The sequence below is a fragment of the Ambystoma mexicanum genome, chromosome 14 (assembly GCF_040938575.1).
Source record: "Ambystoma mexicanum isolate Mex_15411 chromosome 14, UKY_AmexF1_1, whole genome shotgun sequence".
NCBI lineage: Eukaryota > Metazoa > Chordata > Amphibia > Caudata > Ambystomatidae > Ambystoma > Ambystoma mexicanum.
Genome location: NC_090940.1, coordinates 381,845,305 through 381,870,532, shown reverse-complemented (window position 1 = coordinate 381,870,532; position 25,228 = coordinate 381,845,305). Strand labels below are relative to the sequence as shown.

The window sequence follows — 25,228 nt, the reverse complement described above, 5'->3', positions numbered from 1 at the left end:
ATTGTTTATAGTGATCTTCTCTGGGTATTTTATCAAGGTTGTTTTTTGAACTTTCAGCCATTTCAGCATTAGTGCGTCATGGTCGCTTTTTTCTGTCTCGATGACTTTGAGAGTAGTTATTTGATCTAAAAAGTTCCTGGATACCCATATATAATCGAGCGTCTTCCTAGAGTCTCCTCTCTTCCAGGTAAAACCTGGGGGGATGTCACCATGAGTGCAGCCATTCAACATAGAGCAATCTCTAAGGGCAAGTTCCTTTGCCCATCTTTCTCCCCGGTCCTGCAAATGATTATTACTTCTCGATACAGTTGTTGATCTTTTTATCAGAGGTTTGTTTACCCAGGAATAATTGAAATCCCCACATATTATAATTGCAGGATCGGTGTATGAGAGTAAGCACTCATCAATTGCAGTCATAACATCGGCAATGAATCTTAATTGTGATATCATTGCTGGATTCCAATAGATGTTCACTATCAAAGTCACCTGGTCCCTGGAATTTAAGGACTTGGAGTTTTGAATTGTCGTGACTTGTGCGAACATGTTTGGAGTCTTAGTTGATAGAATCTTCCAGTCCTCACTGTTACTTATCATGGTTATCAGACCAGAGAAAGGACGGCCAAACAAGTTCTTACCTGCCGGGTTGAGAAGGACAGTGTATCCATCGCACACTGGGCATTCACGTAACCATGTTTCTTGTAAACATATAATTGAAATTTTGTCCGTTAATTGCCATTTACCTTCAAAAAGATGAGAAAAGCCTCGTGTGTTCCATGATATTAATTGATTATTAATGTCCAATCCGTCCCCACTGAGTTACTGTCCAGTTTGCTTTACATGTCTTTGGCACGATGATCGCTTTATCCTCATGTGGTCCCACAGTTCTTTTCTTCTATTTTCATTCTCTGTTTGTTCCGTAGAAGAATTGGAAAATCTTTCTACATCCTGGTCATCAGCACATATAATTTCGAAGCCGAAGAACAAAAAGTCAGCAGCAGCCTCCTTTACGGCTTCCTTTAACGTTCTGGAATTCAGATGTAAGTTTACCCAGTCTAGATGGTCTTCTGACATATACTCAACTACCGCTATATCATCTGAATTAGTAGCTCGAAGAGTTGGAATGCACTGTAATAGTTTTAGTATGTTTCGACGATTCAAGTTTACTTCTTTTTGTTCTAATAGGATGTTTTTGATTTGTATTTTCCAGATGTTTCTCTCAAATGGAGCATTCGACTCTGTGATTTTCAGATTAGAATTTCTGCCAAGCTTTTCAATTTGTGCTCTTGTTAATTTCGGATTAAATTTACCGCACATGTCATTAGGCTGAGCACAGACAGCTGGCAATTTACCGCTCTGCTCTTTTGTTTCTGTATTTATTGGAATAGGCTGAGGCACCTTTTTGATGCTTTTGCTTGTTTGCCCACTTCCTTGTGTTGGAATGGCCTTTCGAGGGCCCGGTCTAAACTGAGACTCTTTGGCCTTACCCATGTCACCCGATAATTCATCCGCCGTAGAGGCAGCTGCTTCTTTTTCATCGTCATCATCAATTGAATAGGTTGAAAATTCACATAAGTCAATAGATGATTCAGATGTTTCATCATCCTTACAACCTGAACAGTCTCTTGTTCTTTTCAAGCATCGTTTTGGTTCTCTCGTTGATTCGGTTTCTTTTGTTGAATTATCGGACTCCTTTGATTGTGTCGCCTGGCGTTGAAACATTGACAGGCGTGCCGGTGTTGATAAATTCCGTATGAATTTTTTGCTGCTTGTTTTGCGCGCGCGTTTGGCAACTTGCCTCTGGGTAGAGTGCGTCTGTATATTTCTTTCTCCTCTCTTTTTATCCAGGGGTTGGATTTTGGTCACTTTCCCTGCTGTTGTTGATTTATTAAAGATTCCAAATGAGAGGATTTCAGATAGATTTCCTGGAACAGCTCTTTCCACATCAGGCCCTGGGAGCCGTTCCCCTTGTACTAGCTCCGGCTCTGCTGATGCTACAATCACGACATCATTATTGGTATTGTCGGATGCTACTGTCTGGATCAAGGGATTGATCTGGATCCCCGACGTTTGCTTTTTGCTTGCTTTGTTTGACTTCAAGCCCTTATCACTTACGTCAGGGCTGATTTTCTCAATATTCATTTGCTCAATGACTGGACACACGGTGCCTTTTTTTCCATTAGACAATCCTGCACGTTCACAACAAGGATTTGGGATCATGCCGGGCTTACTATTTGATGCTTCAGTCAATAATGGTACTCTAGGCGGATCATCAGCTCCTACGCTACCTGTCTGGTTATTCGTTGGATTATTATGACGTATCCATTTTGTACATTCGATTACTGCGTCAATTAAGCCTGCATTATCACCATTTGCCTGTCGAGCTAGTTCGCACAATCTACTTTGCCATTTTAGTGATGTTTCAGCTTCGTGGTCCAATCTATGCATTATTACTTGTGAGAAGGTTTCTAATGATGAAATCTTTGCATTGACAGAGGCTAAAAGCGTTAATTGGTCACTCACAGCGTCATGCAAGGATTCATATAATTTCATAAAGGGTAGTAAGGCAATTGATGTTGCGGCCAACACATTATTGTGGATTTGTATTCCGGCCGCTGTAGATAGCGAGCTTTTAGAGGGGAGTTCAGACCTATCTTGTTCGGAGACATCTTGATTGTCTCCAAGGGGAGCTCTTTTTTCCTTTATCCGACCAGACAACTTGGATTTACTCATAACAGCTCTTGCCTCTACATCCTTTAAGCCTACCGAATCCAAGTTTGCATCCGATTTTTGAAGTATTGAGTTTTCTACAGCTGACACGGATCCCTCAGACCTGAAAGATGCATTCCAAGATGAATTTCCTGCTAATTTATTGCCCGCAGATTCTTTTCTGGATGAATGTACCGTTTGCTGTTGTCGAAAGCTATCGTTTAAACGCTCATAGGTTGCTATAAAATCGGCTTTTAGCCTTGTCGCCAGCCTTGCTTCGCGACCTGAAAGTTCTGTCGATGGTACTTCTGTGGGTTTCTTACCTCTGAGTGAGTCCTGTGAATTTTGCATCTGAAATGCATGTGCTTTATTTGTGCCCGCGGCCTCAAGGCAGGCTCGTTGGCTAAGGTCTTTCACCGCCGCTGTGGTAGGTTCAGATGGCATTACATTCGTCAATTCAGTCGGCATAGAATCAACACACACACCCCCCGCCCCTCCCCCCGCTTTGATTTTATTAGCTGGTTTAGAGCCAACTGCCTTCATAGTATTGGAAGATATTGAAGGCATGGGTATGTTTTTTGTAGCAAGAGGAAACATTGGAAAAAAAGGTGCGGACTGTTTTCCTGATCCTCTATAATCCACTAGGGGGGGAGGAAATGAGTCATTGCTCTGAGATAGAACATTTGGAATATTAATACCCAACAGATCGTGGTCAGTTAGTTCAAAGGGAGAGATTTGTGGGGTTTCATAGGCATCAATGTATATCGACGGCGAAAAAGCTTTTTCCGGTTCAGCAATATGGCTCTCAAGTTTATCTAGATGCATATTGTGAGGAGTTGTGATGGCATCATTACTTTCGTTTCCCGTGTACGCAGTCTTCGTCTGCGGGAAACCCATTACCATCTGTGACAATGTGGCTAAAGAGGGTATTTTACCTTTTAGTGGTCGACTAGTTTCCAGACTGTCCACATTTATAATTGACCCAGTTAGATCATTCGTTGCCGACACGTCCGCCAGGCTTACCTCCTTATTTGATCTCTGTGGTGGTTTCCTTCTATGTAGCAGTGATTTTTGCCGAGTCTGCGGCCCCTCCTTCAATATTGTAGTCACCATATTGTATTTATGCTGTATCGTAGCTGATTCCTAAGTGTGATGGCGTACAGCAGCAATGTTACTCATTGCATCAGCTTCAGACTGATGAAATGATTTACCTGAACACAGAATGCTGCAGCAGGTGCATCAACCAACTGATGTACCTTACAAATTATTTGTTCTGCGGGTCTACTCTATTGAGGATAGATGAAAAGTAAGGAATGATCTGAAAACTGCGATTCTTCAAGGGAAGGCAGGGTAAAAATCAAGAAGTAATGTAACCGAGTTTTGCATAGTGAGACTGTTATGACCGGCTCTTGGTCATAGGGTTCACTCCAAGGGACACTCAGGATACACAGGCCAGGTACGCATAGTGGTTACTTTATTAAGGTCCTTCTGTTACAAGGATCAGATGTCATCATAGTTATTAGGAGATAAAGAGGAAAGGGACATAAAGAGGAAAGGGACAGGAGCCCACTGGCTCCCACCACCCAGGCTCACATAATCTAACTGCCTGGGTTAGAACCCATTCAACCCCAAACATTCTAATCTCACACTCCAGACTCACAGCCTACATTCTGATGGTGACATCAATCCTGGCTCAGCACACATGCAAGTATAAGAGCCAACCCTAACACCTCCTTTCCTACAACAAACAAACACACCTCAAACACACACTTAGAGAAAGCAACCCTAACACCTCCTCCTCTTGCATAAAGAACAACACACACTTTCACAACAGCAAGACACACCTCACTCTCAGCAGAGTTCCGCTAACCCCAGAGATTGAACAAACAGGCGTAACTAACATCCTATGACAGTCCCAGCCGCCACAACTAACATTCCTAACCAATGAAAACATCACAAATCGCCTTCCGTTCCCGCCTGCCACAAAGGAACCTCGAACTGCCACTTTCGAGCACTAACCGCTCACCTCGGCAAACAAACCACAACACTACCAAGACCAACCAAACACAAAGCTCCTTCCGTTCCTCTCTGCCACAAAGGAACCTCGGACTGCCACTTCCGAGTACTAACTCCCAAAACCGGGAAAAACCAGGTACTGTCATAACTGCGCAAGATACTTACTAACAACCCAACAATCTACCTGGGTCACCAAGAAACCACAGTCACAACTCATGCCGCTGTCAAATCCATTCGAAAATTCAAGCAACACAAACACACCTAATCACCAGTCACTCACCTCATCACACCAATAAAGAAACGCAACCAGCTGTCACTAAACAACCACCACCAGCATAACGCTACAAATGTTGGCCAGACAAATGAGCCCTTCAAAACCCAATAAACACCCCAAAGTGAACACAGCTGCAGATGAAACGTTGCCAGGCTTCTGAAATTAATCAAGAGCGGACTCAAGAACAATTCCAAAAGTCACCTAAAGTTAAAAGAAAACACTAAATGCAATGTAACTTGCATCTCCAGAATTCCAAGCAATCCCTGGACCTTAACAACTCCAGGGTCACCAAAAACATCAAAGCTTCACACAGCTTCAAGTAAACTCTGCAGAGCTAGACACCTTCAAAAACAACATAGAAGCTTCACACAGCTTCAGGCACTAGTCCCCTGCTAGATGCCTCTGGACTGCTCCGCAGAGCCACAATCCAAAACAACATAAAAGCTTCACTAGGTTTCATGTGAACTCCTCAGAGCCACCAATCATCACAAAAACACAGCTTTGCAAAGTTTATGGTACTAGTCTCCTACTAGGTACCTCTGGACCCCTCAGAGTCACTAACCAATTAATCAAAGTTCCAACTAGGTTCTATACTAGCCTACCACTAGTAACATCACTAACCCCACAGGGCCTCAAAACACCAAACACCTCCAACTCCGCAGAGTCCCCTGACCAACCCTGGTCATGTACATCAATTAAAACATATTCCAAAAAACAATAAAAAAGATTTCAAAACCCAACACTGGTCATGCACCAACACTAAAACATTCACATACTGCTACAACACACACACAAACACAGGATGTTCAAAATACAGACAACCCCGGCATAGAATGTTAACTGCTAAGGAGCGCTGCAGTCACTCTGGCAGTCATCATGGGTTGCACATCCATACACGCACAAACAGAACATCACGCCTACAATGCCTCAAAAATGGTTATAGTAAGCATTGCAATGACATATCAATAATCACATTATAAATTGCAGATCTCATTTCCTAAATGTCCATGTTGCCAAAGCATCGGCAACTCTAAATGCTGAAATGACTCAAAGATTGTGGTAACCATTAATGACCAACATCACTCTTATTGTGCTTTAAGATCACAAATCTCACACCACACACACACAAGCAAAACATAGTCTTAGGATGATCAGAACATTGAAACATAGTCCATCCAAGTCACATTTTCTAAAAGTCCATGTCACCATTAAACAGGTAACCTAATATGCTAAAATGCCTCAAAATGTTATACTAAGCATAATCAACATAATCAGCAATCAACCTCATATGTGCCACTCACACACAACCCCTGTCACAACACAAATGTGGAAACCAACTTTAAATGAGACCTAAACGTCCATTTTGCCAACTGGGGCCAACTCTAAAACCAACCTGCAATGCCTCAAAATGGTTACATCTAAAATAAAATGCATCTCCTATTCTAAGTGCAACATCATTCTCACTAATACTTCTCATGGTAATTCACTACTAATGCACAACAGTACTCTTCAGTCACTGCTTGCCACATCGTTGCTCAATCCATTATGACATTTTACTTTTAAATGAAACTCCAAAATTTCTTCTGCAAGCATAAACTAATCATCCCCAAAAACTACTATCATACCCAAACCCAAACAGTAACCATTTTCTCATTGCATGGTCCCCACCTCAGACCAAATCAGCATAGCGTCTATTCTCATTAAAACCTTTAGCCTCCAGGTGCATAAAAGGCACAATTACGCTTACTTGGCATGGAAATTACACTTACCTTTTTAAATAATGCTGGCATAGTCACTCAGGAAATGGTGGCACACTTGGGCAGCCTCATGCAACCCTGCCAATGTCTCCTCATGTACCAGGGGGCCTGTTACTGGCAGACTCCAACAGGCCATCCTTGCCCCAGGCTCCATGGGGCAGGATGCTTCTGACACCCCTGGGTGGTCGCCTGCAACAGCCCTGGGGGCTGACTAAAGCAGTACTTGGTGGCTGACTCAAACAGCCCTGGGTGCTTTCCATTTCTCCAGACTCTTGGACAGCCTCTAATGACTCCTGGCCTCAAACAGGGCACTCTCCCTTCTTCCCAGGGGTCTCCTCTGACAGGCTGTCCCTTCCAGCTCTGGGTGGACTGGCTCAAACAGCCCTGGGTGGTGGGTGCAACCAGTCTATGGGGGGCAGTGGGCTCTCCCTCTCTCCTTTCATTTACTTGTCCTCTTGCCTGCACCCCCCGCAGCAGAGTCTCTTCTCCTCTCTCACATGACATCACACAGGTACCTGTATCTCCTTTTGCTTCACTTGGTGTCCACTCCAAGGTCCTCCTTCACCATACCTTGGACCATCCTCGTCGCCAATTGTTATGACCGGCTCTTGGTCATAGGGTTCACTCCAAGGGACACTCAGGATACACAGGCAAGGTACGCATAGTGGTTACTTTATTAAGGTCCTTCTGTTACAAGGATCAGATGTCATCATAGTTATTAGGAGATAAAGAGGAAAGGGACATAAAGAGGAAAGGGACAGGAGCCCACTGGCTCCCACCACCCAGGCTCACATAATCTAACTGCCTGGGTTAGAACCCATTCAACCCCAAACATTCTAATCTCACACGCCAGACTCACAGCCTACATTCTGATGGTGACATCAATCCTGGCTCAGCACACATGCAAGTATAAGAGCCAACCCTAACAGAGACTTCTTCCATTTGGGAGGCCTTTTTGCACTATAGAGGTGATGGATGCGATCATTTTTAAGCCTCTCTACCGTGTTACAGAAAGGGTCCAGTAAACCACAAACCAGTCTTGGTCGTACTACTGCCAACAATGTGTGGTGGCAAGGTTGTTAGTGGTTATGATACATTTAAAACCTTATATCCGTCACTTTAGTTTTGATCGAAAACAAACTGTCAGTAAAAAAACATGTCCTACCCAGTGCTTCACCCACAAGCAGGTACATCTGATCTGATATCACTTCCTAGAACATTACCTGGTCAAAGATTGCGCCATCAGGTTCACGCACCCTACCCCCAGGGAAATGTAAAAGGTGGCTCCTCTATAACCCCAGATCTCTCCCAACTCATCAATACCTGACTTGACACACTACATGACAGAAACGCGCCTGACTTAAAACCTAAATGGGCTGTTTTCCAGAAATTCAGCTAACATTGAGCGCATGATGTACTACATTGCCCAAAATGATTCCTCGGCTGTTGAACACAACATGCCCCATTCCATTTGGGAAATACTAGCCTCGTCCTGTTTTTTTTAATTTTTTTAATTCTTTTTTATTTGGCTTGACAGCATAACAAAGACACAGAGGGAGCCACACCAAAACGGGTCACCATCTATGGGGAGCCACCTGGGGAAGTAGAGGGGGAAGTTGATGGTGAGGCCATGGCAGAGATATAGTCTCGGAATCTCGGCCAGATATACCTCGGTCTAGAGTGTGGATACTGCATCGCGTTCCAGGACTGCTCCGTGTCGTGAGCCCATGTGACCGATCTGAGCCATTGTGTATAGGCAGGCGCTCTAGGGCAGAGCCAACAAAGTAATATACAGCGAACTGCCAGTAGCATGCAGAGACCTGCCAGTTTCTTAGAATCACGGGGTAACTGAGGGAGGTCATGGAACAAGCAGTGCAGTGGGGTGGGGGTGATCGGGTGCTCCAGAATGTCAGACAGTGTAGAGCAAATGTCTAGCCAAAATTGGGTCAGCCGGGGACAGAGCCACAACATGTGTATGTAGGAGGCTTGATCCGCGCCACACCTGGGACAGGAGGGAGGGGTGGCGTTGAACATGCGATGGAGTCTCATAGGTGTATGATGATACCTGTGTAGGATTTTGAATTGGATGAGTTTAGAGTTAGTGTTGTAGGAGACCTCGTGGGTACGAGCGCACTTCCGAGACCACCTCTCATCGGTGATCTCAGAACCAAGGTCCTCCTCCCATCTGCGTCTCAGCTCGGTGAAGTGGGGGGCCGCTCTAGTCTGTAATAAGGAGTAGTCTCTCGACACCTTGCCTCTGAAGGAGAGATAGGAGCAGAGCTCCTCCACTATAGGTTCGTCGGGGGGCAGGGCGGGGAAGTCTGAATATCTGGAGTTGAGATGTTCGCGGAGTGAAGAGTATTGTAGCCACACCGAGGGTCGGCGCATGAGTGAAGGAGGGAGATCAGACCATTCGATAAAGTTTCCCCGTTCAAAGGCATCCCGTAGCGTCAGGAAGCCAGCATCGGCCCAGCGAGTGACCACTGAAATTGGAATGTGTGGGACATCGGGGAAGAAGTTCCAAAATTGCAGATCCCCGTGAAATGGATGGGGTGCGTCGAGCATGGACCAGAATTTGGTCAGAGCCAAGGATGCACTGGCTACAGGATTCGCAGAGTTTGAGTCAGGGGGGATTGGTTGGAGGACCAGGGATCCAATCACTCGGTCACAGACCGTTAGCTTCTCGAGGCGAACATGTGGGGGGGGATTAATGGTATTGAACCAGTATGCAGCGAAATGTGATTGGGCCACCACCCAGTATCTGATAAAATCGGGTGCGCTGAAACCGCCCAATGCCTTAGGAGCGGTCAGTGTGGATAATTTGAGGCGGACAGCCCCAGAGTGCCAGAGGAAGGAGTTACATATGCTGCGCAGTGTTTGGAAAAAAGTATCCCCGGGACACAGAAGCACATTGGTGAATCGGTACAGTAATTGAGGTAATACAATCATTTTGAGTATTCCGATTCTGCCTGCTAGCAAGAGGGGAAGTTTAGTCCAGCTGGAGGTTTTAGCCTCCAGGTTAGTTCGGTAACACTGGTAGTTGTCGTCACACAACTGGGTGCCGGGAGACCACCACCCCCAGGTAGGTGAAACTGGATGGAGACCAGTTGAACCCATGTAAATCGGGGGGGGGGGCTGTGTCGAGTCTGTGAGTGGAAATAATGTAGACTTGGAGCAGTTAACCTTCAAACCGGATATGTCCCCAAATCGGGCCACATCTGAAAGTATAGGGGAAAGGCTGATTTCAGGGGATCGAACATACAGCAGGGCATCGTCAGCGTAGAGGGAGACTATATCGGTCTGGCCAGATGTGCGCAATCCCCTGTACGAGTGTGATTGCCAAATCATATCAGCGAAGGGCTCCATGGCTATAGCAAAAATGAGTGGGGAGAAGGGGCATCCTTGGCGTGTACCTCTAGATATCTGGAAGGGGGAGGAGCATCTGTCTTCCGTGCGGACTTTGGCCGACGGGGCAGTATAAAGGAGCTTTATCCAGGTGCGGAAGTTGGGGCCGAATTTGCATTTCTCGAGAACACACCACAGGTATTTCCATGAGACTGAATCAAATGCCTTCTGCATGTCCAATGTAGCTGCCACTGCCTGTGTGGCCGGGTCGATTCTGCTGATTACATTGAAGAGCCTCCTTAAATTTAGGGAAGTGGACCTACCGGGGATGAAGCCGGCCTGGTCTGGGTGGATAATGTGGGACATGTACGGGGCTAAGCGGTTGGCAAGTAGTTTGGCAAATATTTTAATATCGCTATTAATCAGTGAGAGGGGTCGGTATGAGCTGCACTGCGTAGAGGGTTTACCAGGTTTAAGGAGCACTGTAATCAAAGCCTCCTGGAGCGACGGTGGAAGTATGCCCTTGTCGCACGACTCCTTCCATTGGGTCAGTAGGTGCGGCGCTAGTTGGACCTTGTATAGTTTGTAGAAGTCCATCGGAAGCCCATCTGGGCCGGGAGCCTTCCCGGATGCCAGTGACTCGATGGCCTCTACAATTTCCTTTAGGGTGAAGGGTCTCTCGAGAAAGGCGCTAGCGTCGGCTGACAGGACTGATAAAGGAAGGTTCTCTAAAAAGGAATCAATTTCGGAAATCTGGGATCTGTCAACCTCCGAATACAGGGAGGTGTAGAACGAGAGGAACTCAGAATTGATGTCTTGGGGGGAGGTGGCGAGTGTGCCATCCAATCTGGTAATGGCCGGTATGTTGGGGGCACTGAATTCGCGGCGCAGCAGTCTAGCTAGCATTCTGCCGGGCCGTTTCCCCTCGCCGTATTTCCTCGCCGATCGAGGGGAGTCCAGGAACTTAACCTCGCGCTCGGCAAGGCCACGGAACCTGTCCAGCTCAGAGCACAGCGTCACTAGGGTAGCCGGGGAGTGATCCACAGCGTATTGGGATTCATAGACGGATAGGGCTGATTCACTGGTAGCGATGTCGGCAAGGATGCCCTTCAGGATGCCACTGCTCTTGGAAATGGCGACCCCTCTCGTGTGTGCTTTGAAGGCTTCCCAGAGCACAGCTTGTGTTGAGACAGAATTTATGTTAATCTCAAAATATTCCTCGATGGAGGATTCAAGCTCAGAGGCGAAAACCTGGTCAAGAAGCGCGTGGGGACTCATCCTCCACTGTCATGTTTTTTTGGCATCTAATCCCCAGTTTAAGGAGATAAGTACCGGTGAGTGGTCTGATAGTGTCCTGGGGAGAATGGCTAAGTGAGTTACACATCTAATCAGAATGTACGTAACAAGCCATCTATCTATTCTAGAGTGGGAATCGTGCACTGAGGAATAAAAGGAGTATGTACGGTACTCGGGATACATCAGACGCCAAGCATCCACCAGTGCCAGGCGGGGGAGCGAGGTCAGGATAGAATATGCTGCCCTAGACAATTGGCGAGGTGAGGTCGAGAACCCGATCTATCAGGGTGACATCTAGTATCGTATTGAAGTCCCCGCCCCATAAGATAGGAATCAGGGGGTAGCTCTCAAGTAGAGTGGCCAGGTGAAGGTAGAAGTCAGGGTCGTCGACGTTTGGACCATATATGTTCAGGATGACTATCTCCTGATGCTGTAATATACCAGTGATGAACACAAACCTTCCAAGTGGATCTATGTGGGAGTGCTGGCACGTAAACTTCAGACTTCTATGTATTAGGCTGAGGGTGCCTCGGCTCCGAGTGGAATAGTTAGTGTAATACCTCTGGGGGCCCCATTGCTTAGCAAACCGTTCACAGTGCTCCGAGCGAGCGTGGGTTTCCTGAAAGCATAGGATCTTTACTCCGTGGCGTTCAGCGTGGAGCTGAATCTGTCGCATCTTTTTGTAATTGCCTAATCCCCTGATGTTCCAGCTCATAAAGGTCAGCGTAGTGTCAGCCATATTTGAAGGGGTGATGGTGGAATAAGTAAAAGTGGATTTCTGGAAAATGGAAGGCGTGTACCCTAGATGTATGCGATCGCCTGACTACATATATGAATTGATTGGGTGCGGTGCATGTGGCGCCTCTGGAGGCTGTCAAGACTTTTTAAACCATACTGTTCCCTCCCCACACCCCAGCTACATCTCTCCCCCAATCAGAGGGACGAAACCCGAACAAAACCAAAACAACCATAAACTTTTAGGCATCAACGCCTGGGAGTCTGTTAGCAGCCGGGCGATGGCGCGCCGGACTGGGGAGAGCGTAAGGAGAGTTATGCTACGTAGTAGGATAAAGCAGTGTGTTTAGAGTGGGTGCGGGTTACATCGGGACCAGGTCTACAAACAAAGGACCCATGGGAGAATGGGGTGCAGCCGTGTGCCCCGACACGGCAACGAAAGAGTCGGGTGTGGTCCCAGTCCGGGCGAGTCAGGGTCTCGGGGTATAATCACTGAAGTGGCTGGGTTGTAGTGCCGGGTGGCACCGAGTCGGGGGCCCCAACAAGAAACGGATATTGCAGTCCATTTCTAAGGTGTGGACAGTGGTTAATGACGTTGGCGGCAACACCAGGGGGTCCCCACCCGGGCACACAAAGCCAGACGGCGAGCCCACAGGGAGCGGAGGGGTAGTCCAGACATGATGTTGCCACTGGATCGTTGGATCGGTGATGTGGTGCAGGAGGACGTAGCACAGGTTGCTGGCACAAGGGTGGGTCGTACGAGGCACTGCGGGGCACAAGATGAAGCACTCCAACCTCTGCGGGGGAGCTGAGGAAGGTAAACCAGGCGCCAACGCGGGTCCCCACCCCTAGGTCATGGGGCGTGGGGCGTATGCCCGATTAGCGCAGGAGTGGGGTAGCGAGTGGGTCCACGGGTATAGGTCAGTACAGTTGAGGTGGCAGGAGGCCCATGGGAGCAGAGCTACGAGTCAAGGTGTCCTGTATTCGAGAACAATAGGGGCACAACGGTAGGAGGCTCAATGTAGCTGTATCACTGTGAGGAGGTGAGAAGCTAATGTTCCTGTGGCAGGCGGAAAAAGGTGTTCAGCAGTGATTACTGGTGGGCAGCAGGTGCGGGTCCGAGTGCACCGGGAAGCACACCTAGATGGTGAATGTCACTGTGGTCGGTGAGGCCCCACCACATCAGCCCAGGCACGTGACAGTGCAGACAAGAGGGGTGGGGAGAGCCAAACGTTCGTAGCGAAGGAGTGGAGCCGGGGACAGGGTGTCTAGCGGTGGGTCGCCAAGGCCAGGATTAGGGTACAGCAGTTGTTGAAGTTAGGGACCCGCAGCCAGCAACCCAGGAGAAGGTGGGCGCCAGCAGGAGGAAACAATGGCACCGTGTGGGTGAGAGGATCCGGGGAGGCGCCCCAAGGGCCAAGGGTAGGGGAGCAACACCGGCGCAAGCTCCAACGCCATGCCAGCCCGTGCACCCCAGAGCAGTAGAGTGACCGCAGCTATAGCGGGAAAGAGGCTGGTAGGCCATGCCTCAGTTTGCAGACGGTGCAGTCAGCAGGGGGCTGATGGAGCACATATTGTACGTGCAGGCTCGTTGACTGTAGCCGTTAGGTTTAGGGGGAGCGTTCAGTGTAACATCCGTGGTGTTGGCGCATGGAAGGGTGTACTGCCAAGTGTGAGGCAGCGGCGCGCATCCAGAGGACGTGCGCAGGCAGTCCCAATGCACGGGGACCAGGCAGCGTAGAGAGGGGCCGCAGGCCGCTCCCAGGAGCCCTGTGGCGAGGCCCCAATTCAGAGAGTGGTGCCGGCGGCGCGGGACCGCCAGATCAGGTTGGGTGCCGAATCAGGGTGCGGGAGATGTGAAGGGCAGCCGCCGGTGAGCGCGAAGAACCACAGGAGCCAGGCAAATCGGGACGCTTTCCCCCCCCGCGTGCCCCCCGACCTTTTTGTGAGCTATGAGCAGTGGTCCGTAGGAGGGGGGCAGCGGAGGGTGGCAGGATGCGGTGTGGCGTCGCTCAGGTCCTTGCAAGCGTCTCCGCCCTCCGTGGCGCGAGACAGGCAGCGGGAGGGATCCGGGGCTCAGCGCCACCGGAGCCTGCAGGATGGGGCACCCGCGGGGTGCAGCAGGATATGCGGGGTCCTTCGGAAGGGCACAGAAGCCTCCTGATGCAACACAGGGCGGCCCCCAGACCGGGAGGACTGGGCCGCCAAGGAGGGATGCAGCGCCCCTCCCCCACAGCAGGCCGCAGCGCCGCACACTCAGGTGGAGAGGATAGCCGCAGGCGCCGGAGCCGCGACACGGCCCGAGGCGAGCCCCCGCAGCCCCGTCACGGGCACAGGGCCGCCGCGCAGGCCACAGAGGGCGGTGGGAGGTAGAACTTTGCAGGGCTGCAGCGGAGACGTTTGTAGATGGGTACCGCCGGTATGGAGCAGGGTAGATGCCGTTAACAGGTGTTTTGCAAGTTTGTAGTGCTCTCCCCGTCCGGAGCTCTACTAGCAGACGGCCATCTTGTTTTGGCGCAACAGCGCCCCCGTCTCGTCCTGGTTTTAACTTTGCTTTCTGGGACTTGCAATTCTGGATTTGTGGGTGGTGTGGGCAGGGCCAAAACTACAAATCCCAATCCCAACATTCAAAGTTAAAACCAGGACTGGTTATATCCCGAATGGAAGGGCATTTATTGGCATGTAACAAGAGTTTAGTAGAGTTTTTTTTATAGAAGTTTACAAATTCCCAATTGATATCTTAATCAGTGAGGCATATGTCTCCTTCTGCTGTGTGTATGCTTGTGATCTGGGTGGGTTGTTTATCTTGTTTAAGTAAATTGGGTAGTGTTCTACCTGCTTTATTTCCTTCACCATATCTACGTGCCCGTATAGGGGCCGCCATATATTGAACCTCTCTGCTGGCCAACTTGTTGAACTCCTGCAGGTTTATGTGTATGTCAGCTAATATGTCTTTATTTTGGGTGCGCGTGTAGTTTGACTCTAATGTGTCTAGTTTGTTTTCGACATCTGATAACTCAGTTCTCACCCCTTTCAGCATACCAACAGACCTGGATATCAATACACCTCTTATCCAAACCTTGAAGGATTCCCATACTGTTGAGAATTTGTCGACCGACCCCAAGTTATTAGTAAAAAACTCCATAATATCAACATGCAATGTCTCCACCACCCCGGGGTCCGCAAGCATGCCTCCAGGCATTCTCCACCTTCTAGAAGGTCTGGGTGCATTCCGGAGCGATATATCCAACAGCACTGTGGAATGATCTGACATTGTACGTGGCAAAATCTCACACCCTCTCAATGCAGTCATCATGGAAGAGGAGACAAACCAGTAATCAATTCTGGATTCAGAGTCATGAACTGAAGATGAAAATGTGTATCTTCTACTATCGAGATGTAGCTCCCTCCAGGAATCCACTAACAGAAGTTGAGAGAGGACATGTGACAAACTTAGGGCTGACTTACTGGGGGCTTCGACAACTTTTGAGGCTCTAACAAGCACCGGGTCAAGAGCCAGATTGAAGTCTCCACCCCAGATGACCCTTGATTTATCGAGTGAGACAATTATCTGATACATATCTATGTAGAAGGCGGGGTCATCATTATTAGGCCCACAGGTGTTGACTAGCGATCTTTTCCCATACCATGACATATCTTCCCAAAGAATCAACCTTGTGACCCTCTGGCCTGAACCCCAACCCCGGGTGAATAAGCGTGATGACCCCCCTAGACTGAGTGCGATGAGTAGTCTGTGTAAAACCTTAGAGAACCCCACTTGGGCAATATATGCATATTGCTCGTCCCCACCATGCGAGTTTCTTGTAACATAAGTACCTGAGGGCTATGTCTGGCGATGTAGTTCCCAATTTTGATGTCTTTCATCTGATTATTTAGCCCCCGCACATTCCATGTTAACAGTTTAATATTCAATCCATCACCCATGCATTATAAGTAAATATTTGACATTGTCTCGTATAGCAGTTATAAAATGTTTGTGTAGCTTAATCAGTGCCAGTCCAAATGCAACCACATTTTCATCTTTCAAACCCTAATCACCAACTTCGTACCACAAGGAGTCTGTTTTAGAACTGATCCCAACTCCTCTGCCCTCCCCCCCACCCTCATCGTCTTCCCGAACTTGACGATGTCCCAAACCAAACACGTGGAATATTCCAAGGGTAGCCATGTTGCTTCACATGGCCGCCGACTGCGTCCCAATCTCCATTTAAGCACATTACCTGGGCCGATTAATATTTCACATTTTCTCGACTACAGCCTTCAATGAACTGTAGAATTTTACATATATTTGCCTTGTGAGTATTTACTTAGTCCGCCGGTCTGGGCCTGTTTTGTGCTGGTCTGCGCCCTCTAGGAAGTAGGGGTATGGAAGATTCAATGTATTGTGTAGCTTCAGCCGGGGATTCAAAAAAATGTGCTCTGCCTGCGTGTTGGATGGGAAAATTAGGGTGTATGGGGTTTGACACTCCCGTAGGAGCTTCTTAACAGGCTCATAGGATCTTCTGCTCGCCTGAACTCCCGCAGAGAAGTCAGGATAGATATGTATGCGATTTTCTTCAAATTGGAGTATTCCTGCCTCTCTTGCCTTTCGCAGGATTGTGTCCCTATCCCTGTAGTTGAGGAGTCTTGCAATTATAGTGCGTGGCGGAGGGCGTGTCTTAGGAGTCGGGGCCAGTGTACGATGCGCTCTTTCGATCAAAAGTGCTCAGAGAATGTTTCTTGTCCAAACAAGGTTTTCAGTAGTTCCTCCAGTTGTCTTTCCATCTGACCTTTCCCGAAGGATTCCGATACTCCTACCACACGGATGTTGATCCTCCTTGATCTTGATTCGAGATCCTCGCATTTGTTTTGTAGTTTGACCATATGTTCTTTGATCTGGGTAATGTCGCGGGTATGGTGGTGTCTTCGTTGGTGCTTATTCTATTTTCAGTCTCTGTGACATGTGCACTCTCCTTTTCCACTCTAGCCTTAAGGGACCCTATGGTGGACACGATGTCATCCAGCTTTGTATTGATAAAGAGAAACCCTCTTTGCACTATTGCTGTTAGCTTGTCTACTTGATCACCAGGTTCCGGGTTAGAGGCCTCATCGGAGTCAGTGTGGATATCCGCCACAGTGGTTTGGTTCTGGCTTTTTGTTACCTGGAGTTTTGGAGCCTTTGCATGCTTTGGATGGTTCCCCCATTGTATTGCCCTCTGTAGTTTTTGTAGTAATGCAGTATTCCGCTTACCACACCTCCATATAGCGTTTACTCTAGTCTCTTGTATTATATCGCAGCCTTGGGGTGGGAGCGGGCTGTGGGTATACAGGCATTCTATACATCCGCCCTCCGGGGACAGCCCGATTTACACGAGTGGACTGTGTTCCCCCACGTATTATGTTGTGGGAATGTCAATTTGTGGCAGGTTATTTGGAAGTCCCAGGCCACCTAGGTCCACAGTTGGCTTATATGTGCCTCACCACCATCAGTCCCCAAGCAGGGTGTAATTTAGGGTGTTTGGTTTACTCCAGGGGGTCACAGCGTGCCCTTGGTTCGTGTCTGCCGATTGTGCCAGGCCCCTCTGAGCGGGAGCCCACTATAGCCCACCAAGTTTTATCATACAAGGAGGGAGGTTCATGGGGAGACCCGATAAGGATTTGTAGTAGCACTAGGGCTGCTCCCCGGGCGGTGGACGTGCCCCAATCTCCTAGGGCCCGCACGTGCTTCGTCGGGTCCGCCTCCCCCCTTGGCGAATGGTATTTTCGAGTCCCTGGGGAACCGCCGCCTGTGGGTATACAGGCATTCTATACATCCGCCCTCCGGGGACAGCCCGATTTACACGAGTGGACTGTGTTCCCCCACGTATTATGTTGTGGGAATGTCAATTTGTGGCAGGTTATTTGGAAGTCCCAGGCCACCTAGGTCCACAGTTGGCTTATATGTGCCTCACCACCATCAGTCCCCAAGCAGGGTGTAATTTAGGGTGTTTGGTTTACTCCAGGGGGTCACAGCGTGCCCTTGGTTCGTGTCTGCCGATTGTGCCAGGCCCCTCTGAGCGGGAGCCCACTATAGCCCACCAAGTTTTATCATACAAGGAGGGAGGTTCATGGGGAGACCCGATAAGGATTTGTAGTAGCACTAGGGCTGCTCCCCGGGCGGTGGACGTGCCCCAATCTCCTAGGGCCCGCACGTGCTTCGTCGGGTCCGCCTCCCCCCTTGGCGAATGGTATTTTCGAGTCCCTGGGGAACCGCCGCCAGGCAAGAATCCCCCGCCGTTTTCCTTTTTCCCCCCTTGGGCGTGGCTCCGACCCCACTTACTTGGCGGTGCGGCGTTATCGGAGTGTTACGATGGAGCCGCGTATCACCGCAGTGCAGTCTGCTCAATCGCCTCGTGTCTTCGCATGAAGATGGCTCAGGGGGGGCGTCCAGGAGTACAGGATCGCTCCGGGCTAGGCTCACCCCCGGTGATGCGTCAGATTATTCAGCTCACCCTCCAGGTCAGCCAGGGAAACCAGCTGCACAGCCCAGGTCTGGAGAATGGACGTGGGTCAAAGATTCAGGCTCCTCCCATCCGGGGCCCTCTGCCAAGTCGAGGCCACGGCACTCAAGTGGGGTGTCCTGGTGCTCGATTCCGGGTCTCGTCCGCCGGTCAATGTTTGGGATGCCGCAACTTCAGCTCCTTCGGCCGCCGGAGTTCAGGAGTTTACAGGGTTGGTCATGGGTAGTTGGGCTATTGGTGCCTATGTTTGAGGCTCACCAGGCAGTTCAGGGACAGATGTTAATATCCAGGATTTTTCAAGGGAGAGGGAGCTCTACAATCAGGCAGCCATTGCTGTTGTGCGCAACAGCGCCCCCCCTGGCAGAACCAATGTTAAATTCCACCACCGAAGCTGCATGGGCCGTCCAAAGTACAGACCCCCAGACAAATGAGTGAAATTCTCTGCTATGTCCTGTTATGCTATAACACCTTCTGCCATTTTCACGGGTTTTCGGAGCTTCGTGATCTGCAAGAGATGGGGTGGCGGCAAAATGTAGAAGCAGGTGGAGCAGGGCAGCGGTGAAATGTTGATATGTGCATATTATCTGAAAATATTGGGCATTCTGTGCTGTGTAGGTTTTAGATATTGGGTGAGTTTCCTTGAGTAACTTTTAATATACACTAAAAAGTTGCTTATATAAATTGTGTGGTTGTGTGTGGTGTCTACCAGAGTGGTGTTTGAGTGTGAATAGTTGTGTTGGTCTATCTCTGGTGAGTTAGCATGGTGTGTAGTACAATTCAGTGTAATTACGTGTCTTCGGGTGGTGTACATTCTATTGTGTCAACTGTTTCTGTTCTGGAGTTGTGCGTTTGTTAGGGTGGAAGGCACAATGATTTTGAGGTGGTTACTGTGGCCTGATCTTGTACAACCAATAATTGGGGGGGCAATCTTTCTCACTTTGGTAATGCCACAATTGGTTGTATGCATTTGCTTATAGCCATGCAAAATATTCTGTCTTCATTTTTTTGGCCTTGCTAGTCCAAATTATGTGATGGTAGGATATACTACATCAGCTGACGCTATGCCATGGCACAAATTCAGGGCCCAGTTTCTATTCAGTTTCCCAGGACCTCCCTTCTGACTGGCCCCCAACACCTCAAAGACTTCAACTGTAGTGCCACTCAGTCTTTGATGGCATTATGGTACAATGAAGGTGGACATGCACATAACTAGCAATTCACAAAGCCAACTATTCATCACAATACAACCAAAGCATTACCATGCTAAGAGTTCCCAGTAAAGAATCATTTTGTCTTAAATCCGATCAATGTCACTGGCCTAATGTGCTTTAAATGTCACCATTTGCGACTAATTGACACTAGTTCACCAAAAATATTCCGTGGAAAGATTAAGATGGGGGGCTCTCCACATAATTGAGTTTACTGTGGACACACAGTCTCTGAAGGTAGCTCCTCCCGCACCATTTGAAACATTAGTCGTGCCCCTTCCTGTGGGTTTCATTGGCGTTGCGCGCCTGGCAGTAGACATGGAAAACAATGCAGTGGTAGCACGTTCTTCCCACAAAGCTCAGCTCTCCGTAAAATGGTTGTCTGATGTGCAAATGGGGTGCAGATGATGCATACCGCTATCAAATGATGACTACAAGCAGATGGGTTTATCACAAAGACTCTTCTGGTGGTGTTAATACTTGTACGTAATAAGATATGTACGACAGTTAAAATAGATCTCAGGTTTTCCAATTCTTGTGCACCATAAAGTGGGGGTTGCAGGGTAGGGGCGGAGGCTGAACCTTTTCCGTGGGCACTTGGTTCTCTTTTCGATCACTAATCTTACCAGTTGCATTACAATGCCATCTGTCTGGGGTTCAACATAAAACATTACTATCGCTGTCCTTTTCTGGTAGGTCCCGCTATGTGAAGCAGGTGCATATGGTTGTCCCTCCCATTGGGAGCTATACCTACTTCACAGCGCTAAAAGTGCATGCACGTCGTGGTTTCAAATACTCCATGTTGTCATGCGTGTGTTAATTCTGTGTGGTTTGTGTTTATGATTAGGTTTCATCCAATTCTGAATTATACAGTAACGTTATATTGGATTACAGAACGGCTACTAAAATATATTATTGTATTCTGTTTTATACACAGCTATATTGTACCATTCTGCGTATGCCATAGTTTTCAGCTACTGTCGGATGGATTCTTCAACCAACATTGGCAGATAATCATCAACAGTGCTTATTTGATCACTGTTATGTGGGACGACTAACAGGGACCAATCTGCCCTTTGGCAGTACCAGCAATAAGGAGCAACCTGTCATTGTTTCTGTTGTGAAAGTGTGCTAATGCGAAAGCGTTGCGCTTGAAAGGGCAAACAATCCATATCTTCTCACAAACAGAACACCATGTGCGTCATTAGAAAGTTTTGTTGGTGTAACATATGGACACACAAGAATTGGAGTACAGGAATTGATCGATCGCTGATTTCAATCGCCATATCATGAGGACGTTATAAACAACATCCGAAGCGTGCAATGTTCGCTAGCTATAACTTCTATGGCGAAAACATATCGTTCATTTCGTGGACTTAATATTCTCTTGTGAGTGTTCTTTGAAAAATAAAAGCACTTGTTACACTGCAGACTATTGATGTTTTCTTAAAAAATTATGTTTTGCTCTCCTATTTGGGACAAGAAAGAAAAGTGCTTTCAGAGGATGTGTGTGTTTATCTTCCTGGTTCTGTGTTAAGTAACGTTATGGCATGGGTGATGACGGGGCACATTTGGCTACACTGGCCACGAACGGTTTATAGTGATAATTTTGAAAACAATAATGTCGAAAGTCATTATTTCGAGAAAAAAAAAAAATGTCGAAAAAAAATGTCACATTTTTTTTTCAATACGTTTTTTTTCAAAAGTTTTACCCATTTTTTTTTACTCCCGGACCCCAAAATAAATATATTTATTAAAAAAAAAGGAATTCGACATTTTTTTTCGACATTTTGTCATTCGACATTTTTTTTTCGAAATGATGACTGACCACTGCCACGAACGTCATGAAAATAGGTGGAGAATATTGTTTGTACTAGAAATGTCAGTTTGAGGGGCGGCCAATCTTTATTCTTGCTGCGAGGGCTCTTGAACTTAGGGCGATGCATCAACAGATAACATTAGCACAAGATGGTGGCGCCCAACCCGTTGTTTTCGCATGTGTAAAAGTGAGGAAAACTAAGGTAAGATGCATAGGAAAAAATACTGTATGCCTAAAAATACATGTCCGAACGATCGGGACAATAACATTTTTGAGAAAACTATTACTTTAACCATTCCCTGTTGTTTAGCCTCAAAACAAAGATATTTTTTATAAACGTTTGCTTGCATGCAGGTTTGTGTGTACACGTGTGTGTGTGTGTTTTGGGCAATAGCACAGTTGGTTGGCACCGGGGGTGATTGGTGCAGAACTGGGTGGCAGTACAGGCATTTACTGAGACATGCTGCAGGGTCTGACTTTGGCACTAGCAGTAAGAAAGGTGTGCAGGGTGGGCCTATATTGTATAGACAGACCTTTCATTTGGGCACTAGCAACTAGAAAATATGTGTTACAGAGGCAATGCTGGCATGCATCATTTAGACCAGCATCATTGATTTCTTTGGCCAGAAAATAAAATTGGGGCAGACCTCACGATGTAGTTTGGGCAGGATCTGCATGAAACTGAGGGAATGCTGGCATAATGTCATCCCATATCCCCATTCCACGCCCTAACCTTTATGCCGAGCATTAACTGATCAGCGGAATCTGTAACATGCCCCCACGCAGCATGCGGACTTTTGTTGATGCCCTCGTCTTCCATTGGGTAATATCCCATTGCCTCCTCATTCAGGAGGGGCTCTAAACTCCAGCTGTGTGTAACTATAGCAAGCAGCCATTCGTGCCCTTGGGGGGGAAAACTAACGGTTATAGACTACTACTTCAGAAGTACGACCAAAAACATCCGGTAGCGAAAGCATCCATGATCATGGAAACGTGAAAGTCTGTTGAAAGTTAACTCTCCTGGCCCACCTGCAATGATCACGCAAGACTGTCTGGAAGCTCCAGCCTTACTTTATTCCCCAACCCGAGTGTGTAACAACGTATGTGCGCCCAGTCCTTATCTTCTCATCCTATCCCCGCCCACCTTGGCTCCCCTTCCAATTGCATTGCACGTTTATACATGCTTGGAATGCCCCACTGTAAAAGTTGTACATTTACTTTCCCGTTTATAAAAGTCAACAAGTAGCCGAAAGCAATAAACACATATTCATTAAGATTTGGTTACGCAGTTAAAACAACAATGAAAGCAGCCTAGTTCCACATACATATAACCAGAAAAATTAAGCATCGGCATATCACTATTTATTTAACCAACATTCAAATACATGTTTTACAACTCTTATAAATAAAGAGCCTTCGTGATACCATGCTTCAACTATGGATCCTAACATACACAAACGTCTTTCGGAGCACGAGTCCAACAGATTCACCACGCAACACCCATGCCTGCACCAAATGTGCATTTAGCAAGGAGTAATAAATATGGATTAATATACTAGGCTACAAAAGAGCTGACGCAGTGACACCCACAAGAAGGGATGAGTCCGCCACGGGGACAATGTGCTTCTCACTCAGAAGTCTTTTCTCGGACAAACAGGGGAAAGGTCGCGGGAAGCCTACCTGACAGTTCTGGGACAGTTGCAGAATGCATACAGACAGCAGTACTCAGCTGCCACGTTAACTGGATGGGGTCTCAAGTTCCCATCCGAGAAACGGACCCTAGCAACGCCCCGCCTCCTCATCACGTTACTTTCAGCACGTTGCGTCCCCTGCCACGTAAATGCTTCACTGTCTCCAGGGTTGCCGCATTGGGAATGGATATGTTCTCAGCACGGTTTGGCTAGTAAAAAACATTAGTTACAGAAATTACGGGGGGTGGGGAGGGTGCGGATTTGGGCTACGAGGCAGCACGGTACAGCTTTGGACATTAAATATGTGTTAAACTGTTCAGAAGTGGAAGTGTAATACAAAACAGTGTTACGCTGCAACAGTAACACAAGTTGGCCGAGACACCTAAGAGTCCGTGGCTCTGCAGCCAGCACTACGTGCTCTAAATAGAAGAAAAAAAGAAGAGCAGGTACACACCCTGTAAGGACCAACAATTGCTTTCATGCAGGGTCCTGGCCGGGTCTCTAGGAAATGCACCGTCTCCCCGCCCAGTCACATAATTCTCTATTTTTCTTTCTTGCTGCTTGTGCCTAGCTCGCTATCTATTTGTATAATTTTCTAACCGTCTCTTCCCCACTTACTGCGGCTCCAATCATATTGGCACCCTCTTTGCCTCTGTGTAAATCGCTTCTTTTATGATTTTGGCTCTTGGGACCCTGGCACACAAAACCTTACCATCAGTGATTCTAACCATAAACTACTATAATAGTGCACTTCTAAGTCACTCGCTTAAAATGTGATTCTGTCACCCTAATGCAGTCAGCTCAAAGAGGTCCATCAATCACAGACTGATATTGTGTTACGCAGTTGTTGGTCGTGCAGAGTATGGGCTATCCCTCTGTTCCCAAGTATCAGACTGACAATCACGGTAATACCGCCAGAGTGATGTTTAGGGCCAAAGGTGGTAGTCCGTAGAGCCAGGATTCGGGAACAACCGGAAAAAAACCCTTGGAGCGATGCAAAGGAAGGTACAAGGTTATGTAATAGTACAGAGTGTAGTAATCTTAGTGAAAACATCCAGGGCACTAAATACCTGTGAGTACTGGAGCGTTGTCTCAGGGAGTCGAACGTAGGCGTTAGCCAGGGGTTAGAAAGTGACAGCGTGTCCGGGCAGATGTGGCAGCAGGTCCGGGCAGGTGACCACCTATGACAGGACCGGAGTCCTGATGTAACACATGATCCGTAGAGAGTACCAGAGCAGTCTGAGGGGCTAAACAAAAGGCAGTCCGTAGGTCGGCATCAGTGGATCCAAATTCCAAGGTAAGTAAAGGGCCAAGACAACAGCAGTCCGTTGGGCAAAGTAGTTCGTCAACAAATAATCCAAGATTCCAAAGCAGACAAGGTTTAGGTACTGAGCGGTCCGTTGAACAAAAGCCGTGGTCAGATGAAGTAAGGAGTCCTGAAACGAAGCGCAAGGGACATGTGATCCAGAGAGAACAGCTGTGAAGCAACGCTTTCCGTAAACGGACTCCTTTTATCCATGGAAAGGAAACACGTGACCACTGTCACGTGACACATGTACCCAAGCGTTGCAGTATTGCTAGGCAACGAGTCACGTGCTCCGAGCCGCGCTGGGTCGCGCAGTCCTCCGTGCGTTTCTGTGATGAAGAAGCCTCCAGTTCGCTTGCCACAAACATGAAGGGCGAAAAACTCCAGCCCTGCCGAACATGCCACGCCGTGCCCCATAGCGTGACACCTGATAAGGCAATAAGGTACCCCTGTCGGGACGTGTGTGTTTGGGTGCTGGTTGGGAAGAGGCTGTGGACGTGGAGGGGCGTGTCTTCGTAGGAAGAGTAGCAGCTTGTGCGGGGAGCGGTGTGACAGAATCCCCCCGCAAGGGCCCA

General features: G+C 47.9%; 1 protein-coding gene across 1 annotated transcript in view; it reads right to left on the bottom strand.

Annotated features, from left to right (window-relative positions):
• Window positions 1–23,463, bottom strand: part of SEC23A (SEC23 homolog A, COPII coat complex component) — a 1,668,754-nt gene extending 1,645,291 nt beyond the window's left edge. Inside the window, exon 1 of the mRNA XM_069637506.1 lies at window positions 23,337–23,463. The gene's annotated coding sequence lies outside the window, so the exon portion shown is untranslated. The remainder of the gene's footprint in view (window positions 1–23,336) is intronic.
• Window positions 23,464–25,228: the final 1,765 nt, after the last annotated feature.